The 12,831-nt window shown below is 36.2% G+C and overlaps 1 protein-coding gene across 25 annotated transcripts in view; it reads left to right on the forward strand.

Annotated features, from left to right (window-relative positions):
- The window catches only part of ADD3 (adducin 3), a 129,176-nt gene that overhangs the window by 65,600 nt on the left and 50,745 nt on the right, over positions 1–12,831 (forward strand). For 4 of the 25 annotated variants that reach the window (XM_065521396.1, XM_074002684.1, XM_005566398.4 and 1 more), the window contains exon 1: positions 8,490–8,633. The exons of 16 other annotated variants lie outside the window; for them this stretch is intronic. The gene's annotated coding sequence lies outside the window, so the exon portion shown is untranslated. Of the gene's footprint in view, positions 1–4,595; positions 4,665–6,795; positions 6,856–8,489; positions 8,634–12,831 lie in introns of those variants that run through there. 5 more of the 25 variants (XM_065521397.1, XM_005566397.4, XM_074002680.1 and 2 more) reach the window with 2 other exon arrangements.

A 12,831-nucleotide genomic window follows, 5' to 3' on the forward strand; every position in this document is an offset into this window, starting at 1 on the left:
GAGGGTAGATCTCATGTTATGTATTCTTACCACAGTTAAAAGTTATACCTCAAAGATTTAGAAAGTAAAAACAAATTGCATGTGTCATGAATATTTTGTATATTGTGGCTATATTTCATTTTGTTTTTACTTGTTTTCTGTTCCGTTGTAGAACTTTTTCCCAAAACAAATTATTCATGATTGCAGATTTAAGGCACAAATAGATTTATTCTTCACTTTTTATTCTGTGCTTTTTTCTTTTTCATGTAGTCTGTGTCTTCAGGAGGTGTTAATAAAATGCATAGTTTTCAGAACTCTTAGCCATCAGTAGAGTCAAAGCCATATTATGTCTTTCTACCTCTAGTTTGGCAACCTTGGAGATACAATACAACCTCACTAGTTTGGTTAATTTTTGTTTTAAATGGGGATCATGCCTAATCTTTAGACCTAATGACTTACTGAATTTCAACCTCAGCTTTAATAAGATGAACTTATCAATCATTGTAGGTTATGTCGTGTACATTTTTTATCCAGAAAAAGCCTATTTTGAACATTAACCATATTTCACTTATCCCCAACATTGCCTTTTCTATAATTCTTCCTTTTTAAGTCTTGGATTACCTGTTTTAACAAATAACCATCTATCAAATATTAAATAGGCAAGGGACATTATTTACCATGTATATTACTGATTTATTTTTATTTATTTATTTTGAGACGGAGTCTCGCTCTGTCGCCCAGAGCGAGAGATTGCAGTGGTGTGATCTTGGCTCACTGCAAGCTCCGCCTCCCAGGTTCACTCCATTCTCCTGCCTCAGCCTCCCCAGTAGCTGGGACTACAGGTGCCCGCCACCACGCCCAGCTAATTTTTTTGTATTTTTTTTTAGTAGAGACGGGGTTTCACTGCATTAGCCAGGATGATCTCGATCTCCTGACCTCGTGATCTGCCTGCCTCGGCCTCCCAAAGTGCTGGGATTACAGGCGTGAGCCACCGCGCCTGGCCCTAGTTTTCTTATCTGTAAAGGAGGCATCATAATAGTAACTACCGATAGGGTTGCTGTGGAAGTTCATGGAATAAGTATGTAAAGTGCACTGCGTAGCAGTCTGAATTATTCCAGTGGCATTTTAACTGCTTAGCAGCATTTAGATCTCTGAGGACACGCAAGTTTACACAGTTGGTTTTTAATCTTTTTAATATTTCATGCATTTTACTCTGATCATCTCCTTGCCCCCTATTTTTCTGTCATTTTGCTTTCCTTTTTGGAGAGTGTTCATCCTTAGTTGTTTTGTTTTTAATCATAACTAAATGCCTATTACTCAGGCATAACCATTCCACACTTACGGATGGTTTCAGTGGGCTAAGCTCTAAGCTCTGTGCTATCTTTTGGAATACAAAGGTGATCCCAGCTGAGTAGAGGAACCAATGGAAGCAGCCAGCTTCCCCACCCCAGACTAACATGAATTTAAGTAACCTGATTTAAACAGTTTAGACCTTTTTTTTCTTAGCCAGAGGTTACTTCCCATAGACATTTCAAGCTAGACTGAATGTCCCACAGAGCTGAAGCTTGCCAAGCAAAGCTCATCTCTGTGGCTGTTTTAAGTCACTAATAGTTATACCACGTTTCTAGAAGTTGGTGTCACCATCAGCCAAAAATTAAACTCCTCTCCTCCTTTCCCCTCCTCCCCTCCCCTCCCCCAACCCGATATATCCTTGACCAGATGATGTTTGTTCAAAAGGAAAAGCCCTTTTTTTGGTTTTGTGCTTTAATTTTAGTCTACCACATGTTTGAGATGCCTAGTAGTTCCTTAACAAATCAAACTTCATGACTTCAGGATTCATAGCACTTTAGTTGGAGACAGCTTCTCATTGTGCTGGTTTGATTTCTGGCACTTGAAAACATCTCCATTTGGAAACTTACGGAATGTTTCTTTTACTCCCCTATTTGGAGTAGACAGTTTGTCTTCTCTTCATTTATCAAGCCCTAGACCCTAGTGGTGCCCAGAGTGGGTGTCCTATCTATGTTGTATTTGAGAATGTACAGGTTTTAGGAGTGCGTGAACTCTTGTACAGCTGATGTTGATTGGAGGGCAAAAGGGGAAGGGGAAAGCCCTTAGGACAATGAATTCAGTCATGGAGCTACCTCATTTCCTCTTTTTTTTTTCTTAAACAAAGCTAAAATATGTTTTCAATTATTTTGTTTTTAAAATGCCATCTTTTTTCGCTGACTTTCATAACAATAATGGCAAGTCATGTATTGAAAATACAATATTAAAAAATGACGTTTTACACAATTTAAATCAAACAAATATTTGAAATAAAATTGGAATTGGAGGACAGGGAGAGAAGGGGGATAGCACACTTCATGAGTTGCATACAAGCCCGTACTTCAGTTGTTAAGCCTCTGGCACTCAGTATAGTATTTTTATTTAAAATCCACAAAACAGAGTTGGGGGGGGAGGGAAGGAGAAATTTCATTGCTTCAAAGTTACCCTAGAAGATTGGATCTGTAAATTTACATGAATCCCTGAAACAGGCATGTATGTGAGTGCCAAATAGTATCAGGACTAACCAAGAAAAACTTGCTTTTCTGCATGACTGTGGTGAAAGCATTGGTTCCCAACAACTTTCACATTTATAAGGATTTTTTAAAGGGACTAACTACACATTGGGCAAGTAGCTGTGTAGTCCACAGTATTGGCTGGATTTAACATAGAGCATGTGGATTCCTAAGAATGTCACACCTTGTCTATGCCAATAAATCAGAGTGTCTATTCTTGATACTAAGTCTGATATTATTGGCAGATTTTCTCCTTTATTGGAAGGGTAATATTCAGAAGGGAGAATATTTTTTATGTGTTTTGCTCTGTGATTGGGGTGTGTGTGTGTGTGTGTGTGTGTGTGTGTGTGTGTGTGTGTGTGTGTGTGTGTGTTTTACTATGAAATAATACTGGCAAGTCCCAAGAAAACTAGTTCTGGATTTCATTTTGTCTCTTCAACTCTGTGTGATCTTGCGCACATTCCTGACATGTTACAAACAGCTTGTGTCTCTGAATGTGCAGTATCAATTTTCAGTGGTGAAAGCCCCGAAAGGAAACAGACTGATTCTTCCATGCACAAACAGCTGGGCAGTTGTGGATGGAATTAATTGCTGATATATATTGGCTGTGTTTTTCTTCTCTTGTCATTTCCTTTGCAGCTGTGAAAGTGAAGTTTGACTTGAAAACACCTTCTGCCAGTGCAAATCCAAAAAGTATCAAGACAGGATTCTTCTTCTATAATAACCAACTGGTAACTTTGAATTGTTAGTTTGAGGGGGAGATGAGGAAGAGCTAAGAGATGGCAGCAGGTGATTCATAATTACATTGATGGTTGAAAAAATAAATCAGGCAGTTGGACTATGAGAAGAGTATGTTGGAATGGTTAATTTGTCATGTGGCAAGAGTGACCTCATAATCCAACAAAGGCAAGATCAATCAACAGCCCCTCACTAGGGTCCTGAGAGAGGATGTTCTAAGCCATCTCTCAAAATATTGAAATGTTCAATACTCCAAACTGATTTATTGTTCCAATGTGAGAGAGTAGCTCTTGGCTAGAGTAACGTGACAACATGCATCATTAAAAATAATATTTTCCTGGTGTTCTCTCAAATCCTTTTCCATTGCTCATTTTAAATTCTATGTAAGCAATTATATACTTTTTTCATGTGCTTCTTTTACTCAAACTTTAATTTTATGATTATAGGAATTCAATTAAAAATAACTCTTGGTTGTGTTTCTGAATATGCATATACAGAAAATAGTATTGGTTAAAATCACTTTGACTAATTATCAGATGTTTGATAATAGTTTCAGTAACTGATAAATTATTTTAGATACTGTTGAAGATATTTATACAGTATTTATACATACTGTGGAAAACTTTTAAAAATAAAATTCCTACAAAATTATTGAAAAAGGGGGTATTAAAAATATGGTATGCATAATAAATAATTTTCTTCTTTACATGTACATTTCAATATTCTACCAAAGCAACTCCATAAATGACATCTTATTTTGAAGGGACCTATTGCTAGTTGATAATAAAATGTTTTTATTATTTGTGCATTGTTAGGAGAACTAGAGCACTGGTGAGGAGAGAAAGAGGTAATTTGTGTTAATATTCAGGACCTCTGGTAACTGGCTGAAGTAATGTTTTAGAATGAGCAAAGCTTCTGACACCTTGAGATATGTAAAAGCTGCTGTTGCTAAACTTAGAAGTTGGCATGGTTGGACTTCCTTTATAGTACTCCACTTCCATCTAACATTCTGTTGGTTGAACTGTGTGATCTGTCTTGCATTTTATTTTATCTTTACTTTCTTCACAAACAAGAAATGAGAATATATTTTACTTCAAGGCAGGAAAGCTGATCTTCAAACATGAACTCCCCCCAACTTTTTTAGGAGGACTAATCAATTAATTGTGACTCTGAGGCTCTGAAAATGTGTGACAATATTAATGTGCAGTTTGCTCTCACTGAAGTTGGCCTGGGTGTGTTGTTTCCCCCAGAGTGAGCTCCACCCTTGCTGTAACCACATCGACTGTGGATATCTTGCTCTTTAAAACAAAGTTCATTTTTAGGGCAGTATTGCAACAGAATTGCCACACAAAAACCAGCTTAAGAAATGTACAGCACTTCAATTTTTTTGTAAGTAATGGATTGTCTATTGTAATACTGATTGCTCACAGCTTCAGGGGAAACACAGATAAGATAGATGGTTAAGCTTTGTGCCAGCCACTAGTAACATGCAATATTCTTTGGGAGGAGCTTCTGGCTTTATCATTCAACTAAGGTTTTTTTCTTTTAGTTCACTTGTCTGCTTTTTTTTTCCCCCTTTCTTAAACAGTTTACTGAATTGTTAGTTTTAACGATTTTGGGGATGACATTTACTGTTCAAATGAAGGAAAATAGTATTCTCCCAAATGTGCTAGTTATTTAACTTAAAAATGCTTGAAGTGGTGTTCTATACTGAATTTATTGGACCCATTAATAGCATAATCTGGCAATACTGTGTTTCGAGACATCGTGACATGAACTTTGTGTGTAAGAGTGGGTTCATTGAATTAAAAAAAAAGGCAGCATCTAAAGAGCCTTTTATTTCTGTCATAATGATGCTTTGTCCTGTTGCTGTTGGGTATTTGTCAGAAGAGTTGGGGCAGGCTGTAGCCCAAAGTTCTGTTCCATGCCTCATCAGTTCCATGCCTCTGTGTTCTTTCTAGAGTTTGTGACGTGAATGGTGAGTTGAACTATAGGAGAATTATTGTTGTTCATTGAGGTCCATGTTCAGCAGTTTTTTTCTTTGCAACTGGGGTCTGTCTGACCTTTTTTTCCCCTCACACACTGAATTTCTGTTTGTACCTGAGTTTTAAATGCCTTTGGAGTATTCAATTATTCACTGACTGAAGTGGGCATGTGGAGGGAGAGGCTGTGTTTTGTGTTATCTATACACTCTGGTGTGTGGTCATGTGTACACTTTGGGTAGACACTCATTTGGTGCAAGCAAATTGAACAACTGCCTCCCTTGAAATCAAAGCTGAATGTTGAAAATGACTAATTTCTGTAAAGCTTGCAGAGGTGACATTGTGTCATCCTTTTTGAACTAAGACTTCTTAGCATCTCCTTGCTTCAGCTTCCTCTTTTTTACTTCCTCTTTTTTACTACTAAATCCGGTAGTAATCGGATTTAGCTGTCTTCTAACTTCATAAGGATGTAAGAATAAAGCACAGGTATGGTATCATAGCAAAAAGCACTAACCTGGGATTCAAGAGACTGATTTACCTCTTTGGATATTAGTTTCTTCACCTATACAATTAGGAATTTGGGTTAGCCTCTTGTAAGATCTTTTCTAGCTTTGAGTACTCTTAATTTTCTTTGTAAAGACACCAGATTATTCCAGAAATGCTAAAGGGAATATACTAGAATTGAGAGAAAAATGGTTGGATGTTAACTCAGTCATTCTTATAAATGACATGAAAACTAAAGCTTTACTGTAAGAAGTTGTGTCTTTCAGAAATTTTGAAATTTACTTTTTCATATCTGAGTAGTAGAACTAGCTATATAAAACATCTCATCAGCATTTTCAAGTTGAAATTAGGCCAACCTCCTGCCACAAGTGTTTTCGTGGACCTTTCCTTGAACATTGGCTATTTAGTGTACAGCTATTAGTTGTGTAGCCTTGGGTAAAAATGGCTTTCAAACTTTTTTCAGTATATTTTGCATCATGAGCCAACCATGACACATACGAACCACTTTAAATCTCTGAAATAAATTTCTCTTACAACACAGAAAACACTGTTATCTGTTATGTTTCATTTCAAAAAATATTGGTTACAACGTACTGTCCCTTTGAACTCTGGAGGAATACAGTTAAACTTCGACTCTTACAGTTGTGCTGGAGCAAAGCTTGCCAGTGAATTTGCTGTTAAATATTGAAATTAGAAGATTTTTAAATAGATTTTTATTTGGAACTTTAATAGAAAATCTTAGTTAATATCTCCAGTAATACTTTGTCTTTTCCTAGGTACATAATATAAAGAAAATGGAATATTTTTTACCAAGCCCTGTGCATCTGCCCCCTCAGTCTCCCTCTCGTTTACTCCAGTCTGCTATACAAGCTTTGTCTTATTTATGCATACCCTATTAGTGAGAACTAATACACATACCATGACATGAAAAGCATTGAGAAGGCTTTTCTAGAGAACTAGATATAATGTGTCATGTACATTAGATACCGAGTGTCAAATTACCATTGATAAACCCTGTCTTTATCTTCATCACCAGAGTTGTCTCCCAGAGCTCCACGGAATTTCCTTTCTCTGCTTTAATGTACTTTTAAAAGGTAATTTTACTAAAAAATGAATATGGTAAAAAGATGCAATAATATAAAAGGGCATGTGACAAAATGTTTTTCCCAGCCTAATCCCTCAGCACCACTCCCCAGAGGGGAATTTATTTTTCAAAAAAATGTCGATGGGAGAGAGAGAGAGAGACAGAGGAGAGTGTGTGTGTGTGTGAGTGATCTACCTGAACAGCTTTTTAATCCATATAAAATTATACCATGCATACCATTATGTATCTACTTTTTTCCTTTTTTTTTTTTTTTTTGAGACAGAGTCTTGCTCTGTCGCCTAGGTTGGAGTGTAATGGCACAATCTTGGCTCACTGCAACCTCTGCCTCCTGGGTTCAAGCAATTCTCCTGCCTCAGCCTCCCGAGTAGCTGGGATTACAGCTCGGCTAATTTTTGTACTTTTAGTAGAGTTGGGGTTTCACCATGTTGGCCGGGCTGGTCTTGAACTCCTGACCTCAAGTGATCCCCCTGCCTCAGCCTCCCAAAGTGCTAGGATTGCAGGCATGAGCCACTGCACCCAACCTACTTCATTCTTTTTAATGGCTTTATAGTACTTTATTGTGTGGATGGATGTAATGTAACTCAGTTATTCCTCCTTCCATGGATATCTGGATCATTTCCAAGTTTGTTCCCATCCCCTCTCCAACACAGGTACTTATGCTATGAGTCTTCTCCTACCTCCGTTTTGGGACAGAACCCAGAACTTGGGTACTATAGAGAAGGTATAATAGTGATGTGTGGAAAGGGAAAATGCCCTCACTAACTTCTGTTTATCAGACTAGGGCTCCAAAAGTAGGCGGCACTATCCCAGGCATTCTTGGGTGGGGGTGGGTGAGAACTGCCCTAGGAGGAAGTCATTTCTCAGCAGAATAGTGAAAGAACATTGGGTTCAAAGTCGGGTAACTTGGATGTGGGATTGGGTCACCTGACCTCCTTGAATCCTCAGTTTTACCATCTATAAAATGAGAGGTTTGAAGTAGATGAGTTTTAATGTCCCTTTCAACTTCAATATTTGTGTAGTATTTTTGTTGGAATATTGATTTAAACTGGATAACCCAAATTATATGAAGTTTCTCATATTTAAATTAAAAACATCTTTTATATATATTGTGTGGTCTGTAATTTATTTGACCTTCCATATGGTCTAAGCCAGTTTAAAGTTTAAGAATGTAAAAAAGGAAAGTTGAATATCATTCTATATTTTATATAAACTATTCTTTTCTAAAAAGTCAATTTCAAAAGTATCAAACCCATTCCAGAATTAAAAGCAAATCCTTTTTATCAAACTTGAATACTTGAGGAAGAAGATTGTGAGGTTATGTTTGTTTTTAAAATGGATCCTTATAATTTTCAGTGAGTCCGACCATTCAGAAGTAATCCTAGAGCTTTGAAACTCGGCTTCAGGTTTCTTGTTTAAACTGTTTGCACATTCTAGCCCTTTAATCCATCTCCTTGTTTCCTTAAATGCCAAAACTGATATTACTTAACTAAAGTTTTCAAATTTGATGCTGAGGAAGCTGCTTTAGAGGTGAAATATATCCTGCCAGCAAAGTTACAAAGTTACATGGCAAAGTTATAAAGTAACAAAAGCAGTCATTTTTGCTGCATCACACATACGATGTTTACCATTGCCTAGCATTGCCTTTTTCACAGTTTTAGTCTCATAATTCAATCAAATGACAGCTGTTCTAATGATAAAATGATGTAAGAACTTCATTTGATTTGTGTAATTACAACTGGAAGATAAAGACATTTTCTTGGCTAGAAGGTAGGAGAGTTTGTATGTTTGTTTGGTGGTTACCTTAACTTCTTGGCAGAAGGCTTAATATACCTTGAATATACTTTTCTATAATCTGAGGTATTATTCATTATTCAAAAAATGCTAGATAATTATTAGTATTCCTTGTTAATTTTCATACACATTTTTTGACATACAGTTCCACTTAGCAAAATGTATCGAAGACCTTCTAGCAGCTAAGCACTGAATTAAATGCTGGGAATACCTGGGTAACTTGGACAGTCTTGCTTAGAATCCACTAAAATGACAACTGCTCCTGTTTTTTGCATTGTTGAAGCTTTCTAATATCCACTGGTGATTGGAACTTGGCAACAACAACAAAAATATTTAAATTCATATCTGTGAAAATAGATGAAAAGTATGTTTTCAGTGTTTAAAAAGGAGGTCTTAATGTCTTAGTACAGTGTCAGTTACTTTGGAGGCACTTCTCCACTTCTGTATGAGGGTCTGCTGGTGACATCAGTTTCTCACTAATTGAACTCTTAAATAATGCTGTGGTGCTTGGACTAATTAATTGAGCCTAAATTTTTGTCTACTAAAACATATCTGATGTGTGAAATGCGAAAATCTGTTGCAATTGTTGTGCTTCATATGTTATGATTTTTTTAACAATTGCTTATATGAAACCACGCTTGAAAATGGTCACATACTGTTTTGAAGATGCATCCTGATGGCTTGTTTGTCAAATTACCCCATCCATTGTGGCATGTATAACTAAGGAAATTCTTCATAGTTAGAAATATACAGGATGCTGCTGTCTACAGGATGTTGAACAAACGTTGTCTAAAGCATTTGAAGCCGTTTTAGGAAAACAGTCCTATGGTAGCAAAATCAGTCAGATTGTAGTTTGAGCTGAAACAGACATTTTAAACTAGCGTGGGGGAAGTCTCTACACAGTCCCAGAAGGCACTGCTATTTCTCCTTTGGAGCCCAGCATTTGGCTAGGGTCCTGTGACACACAGTGGGAATTCACTTCCTATCAGGAAATGCTGTTTTTCAATGTATTATCTTGTTGAGACAACCACAGTGAACAATAGGCTATTAACGTTTTAGAACAACAAGTGTCATGACTAAGCCAATATTTGCTTTGTTTTGAGTATCACTCTAAAAAAAAAAAAAAAAAAGCTTTGGCTGAGCTTCAGAATACATTTGACCATCAGTAACTGTTGGGCATAAAAGTCATGACAGTTAAAAAGATCAGAAAAAAAAAATGCTTTAATAGTGGTGATGACCTTTTGCAGCCTTACTCTACACACTTCCTGTCCTTAGATAAGAATGAATTATTTTAAACATACCTTTTGGGTATGAAAAATGTCTATTTAAAGGCCTATTTTGAGTTTTGGAAGCCACGAATTCAAGTTCTCCTATAAAACATTAAACTGTCTTACGAGATAGCTTACTCGGTTTACTTCTCTCCACAATTATTAATAAACTGCAAAGTCCTTAAGGGCAGGAATCAGAGCTGTGCCTTATGTAGTCTTCACAACCTTTTCCTAACACCTGAATTAGGGTTTGCTGATTGATTGGATCAGTAGTTTCTTTGGTGTTTGAAGATAACGTTTTTGTATCATTATTTGTACCTGGTCTCAAAACATGGCGGTAAATATATATTTTTAGAAATTGCTGTTTTATGTATGTATTTACTTATTTTAAATATTTCCAGATACCAATAATGCTCTTCTCATACTTTCACACTTTTTTGTGTAATTACTTTTCAGTCAGCTTAAGACATTTCATATTCAGGTCACAATATTCATTACCTTAACCATCTTGGATACTTGGCCAGTCTTATCAAACCACAAATAACCCAGTTTTCAAAGTTTGCTCTAGATTCCCTGCCCTGGTTTATTCTAAGACAAGTAGAGAATGGGGGTTTTATGAGTTAATAGCCTTACTCACCTCACTGAGTTAATAAACCCTTATTGAGTAACTCTAAGTGGACAGTAAAGAAAAGAAAAAATGTTGACCCAGTTACTTGGAGCCGACAGACATACTCAAATAATTAAAAGACAGTACAGACTATGACAAAGTGCTTTGAGCACTAAGGTTGCAGGGAGAGCTAAGATGGAGGAACTTAGGAAAGTCACCATGGAAGGGGTTGGCTTTTGAATAAGAATTCAAAGTATGGACAAATATTGGATGGAGGGATGGATGGATGGAGATGAGAGGGGAAAACAGTCCAAATGTGTAAGAAATATGGTGAGCAAAGCAACAATCAGGGGGATGGATGGCTTTTATTAGGAAGAGTCATTTCCCTCTAAACCTAATAGGGATAGACTTTGAGGTCTTTCCTATCCTTTTTTCAGGGCCTGAATTTTAGAAGCCCCAGGCTGATAGCTAAGTATTTTTTTTAAAGATGGGACTTCCTGGATGCTCTTTTATTTCCTTGGGGGAGGGTCTGAGGAAATGGTGGTTTTGGAAAACTTATAGTAGTTGACTTTGTGCTGCTTTGTTGCAACCAAGGATCCCAGAGTTGTAGTACTCTTACTACCTTTTAAAAGTTTAAAACAACACTTTCTAGCACTTTACAACTTGACAGAACCTTTCCTAGACAATAGAGATCAAAAGTAGACACAAAATATTTACCAAACTCTGGAGAGCTACTTAAGTTACTAAGCTCCTCATAGATAGCTTTTTATTTGACAATAAAGTACTTGATGTAGGCTTTAAGTCCAGCTAAATAGACACTATAGAACTAAGTTGTGAGTCTAGTCTTTGTGAGCCTCAGAAAAACAAAGAGTCCTACTTCAAGCTGGAATTTAAAATATAGCAAGCAATTTCAGTGGACCTTTTAGGCATGTGTGAGTGGGCACAAAAAGCTGAGTCATGAAGTTTTACTCTTCTTAGTGAATTACCATGAAAGCTTGAAAGAAAAGCACTCTCATTATTTTAAAATAGTAAAAATTGCTTTAGATTGTTATGGAAATAACACCAACAAAATGTTTTGTGTTTTAATCATGAACACATACCTACAAACCCCTTAAAATCAAGTAACAGGACATTACCTGGCTTTAAAAATTAAAAGTTAATAGTTTATGTAATGTACAGTAGCACCTGAAATGTGTTTTCTTAACAAAATCTTCAGTTAAATAAATTTCTAAGTGCAGTTCATGTTTTTAATTTTTCTTATATCAACAGATCATAAGGTCTACAGTCTTACGTATCTCATTCTAATCTAGATAAAGTGAAAAGTATTGGGTAAGATAAATTGAGGAGCTTGGGACACACCACTCTCTCTTAGGACCTGTTCTGCCTTTCTCCATGTAAGAAATGAGGAGAATAAGATTTGGTAATATCTTACATCCTTTTAAGCTCTAACACCTTTAGAGTCTAAGGATACTCTTCCTCTTTTGGCTCTCATTAGGTAATATCAGGGAAAACTCTTGTTGGAAGAGTTCCTATTTGTATTTACAAAGCAGTGTTTTGTTTCTCTACAGTCCTAACAAAGGTATGAAAGTTATTCTTCGTTCTTTTAAAATCTGCATTTCTGTTGTTTTTGATAAACTTTCCTCCATAAATTAAATAGTGAATGAATTTAATGTTTTCTCTTTTTCCGAATTTGATATTGGACTTCTCAGGTCTTTTTCCAGATTTTCTCTTTGTATTGAGAGTTCAGTTTCCAGCAGTGGACTGGAGACTTGGGTTGTTGTCTCTTTATCTTCTCGTTATTTCCAGTTTCTTCATGTTAGAAATAATTTTAATTCCCCTCCTTTTTTTGATATGAATTAGTTTGTGTCATAAAATATCAATGTATGCATACATTTTTAGAATTCTTACTCATATCATCTAGGCCTACTTTTCAAAGCTAAATCCTGTTTTATCAGGACAGAGCTGAGACCTCTTTAAATGCACACACAAGCTTGCATGGCAGTTAATGTCCAACACAGTTCAAAATGAAATAATGGGGCATATATAATCTGGATACCAGGATCTAGAGGGGCCCTCCCTTTTTCTAAAGTTCATTATTATAGTTTGGATTACAGTTTGTTGAAGATTTAATTTGGCGAATACCGAGGGGATTTTACTGAGTATTGATTTAATAAGCAAAATCCTAAGTGCCAGGATTTTTAGGTTTATTGTTTATGTATTTATGTTCATATAAACTTCATTTTAAGAAAATTCAATCTCTGAAAATACATGTTTTGTTAAAGGGTTTGCATTAGAGGTG

This window comes from Macaca fascicularis, chromosome 9 (assembly GCF_037993035.2).
Source record: "Macaca fascicularis isolate 582-1 chromosome 9, T2T-MFA8v1.1".
Taxonomy (NCBI): domain Eukaryota; kingdom Metazoa; phylum Chordata; class Mammalia; order Primates; family Cercopithecidae; genus Macaca; species Macaca fascicularis.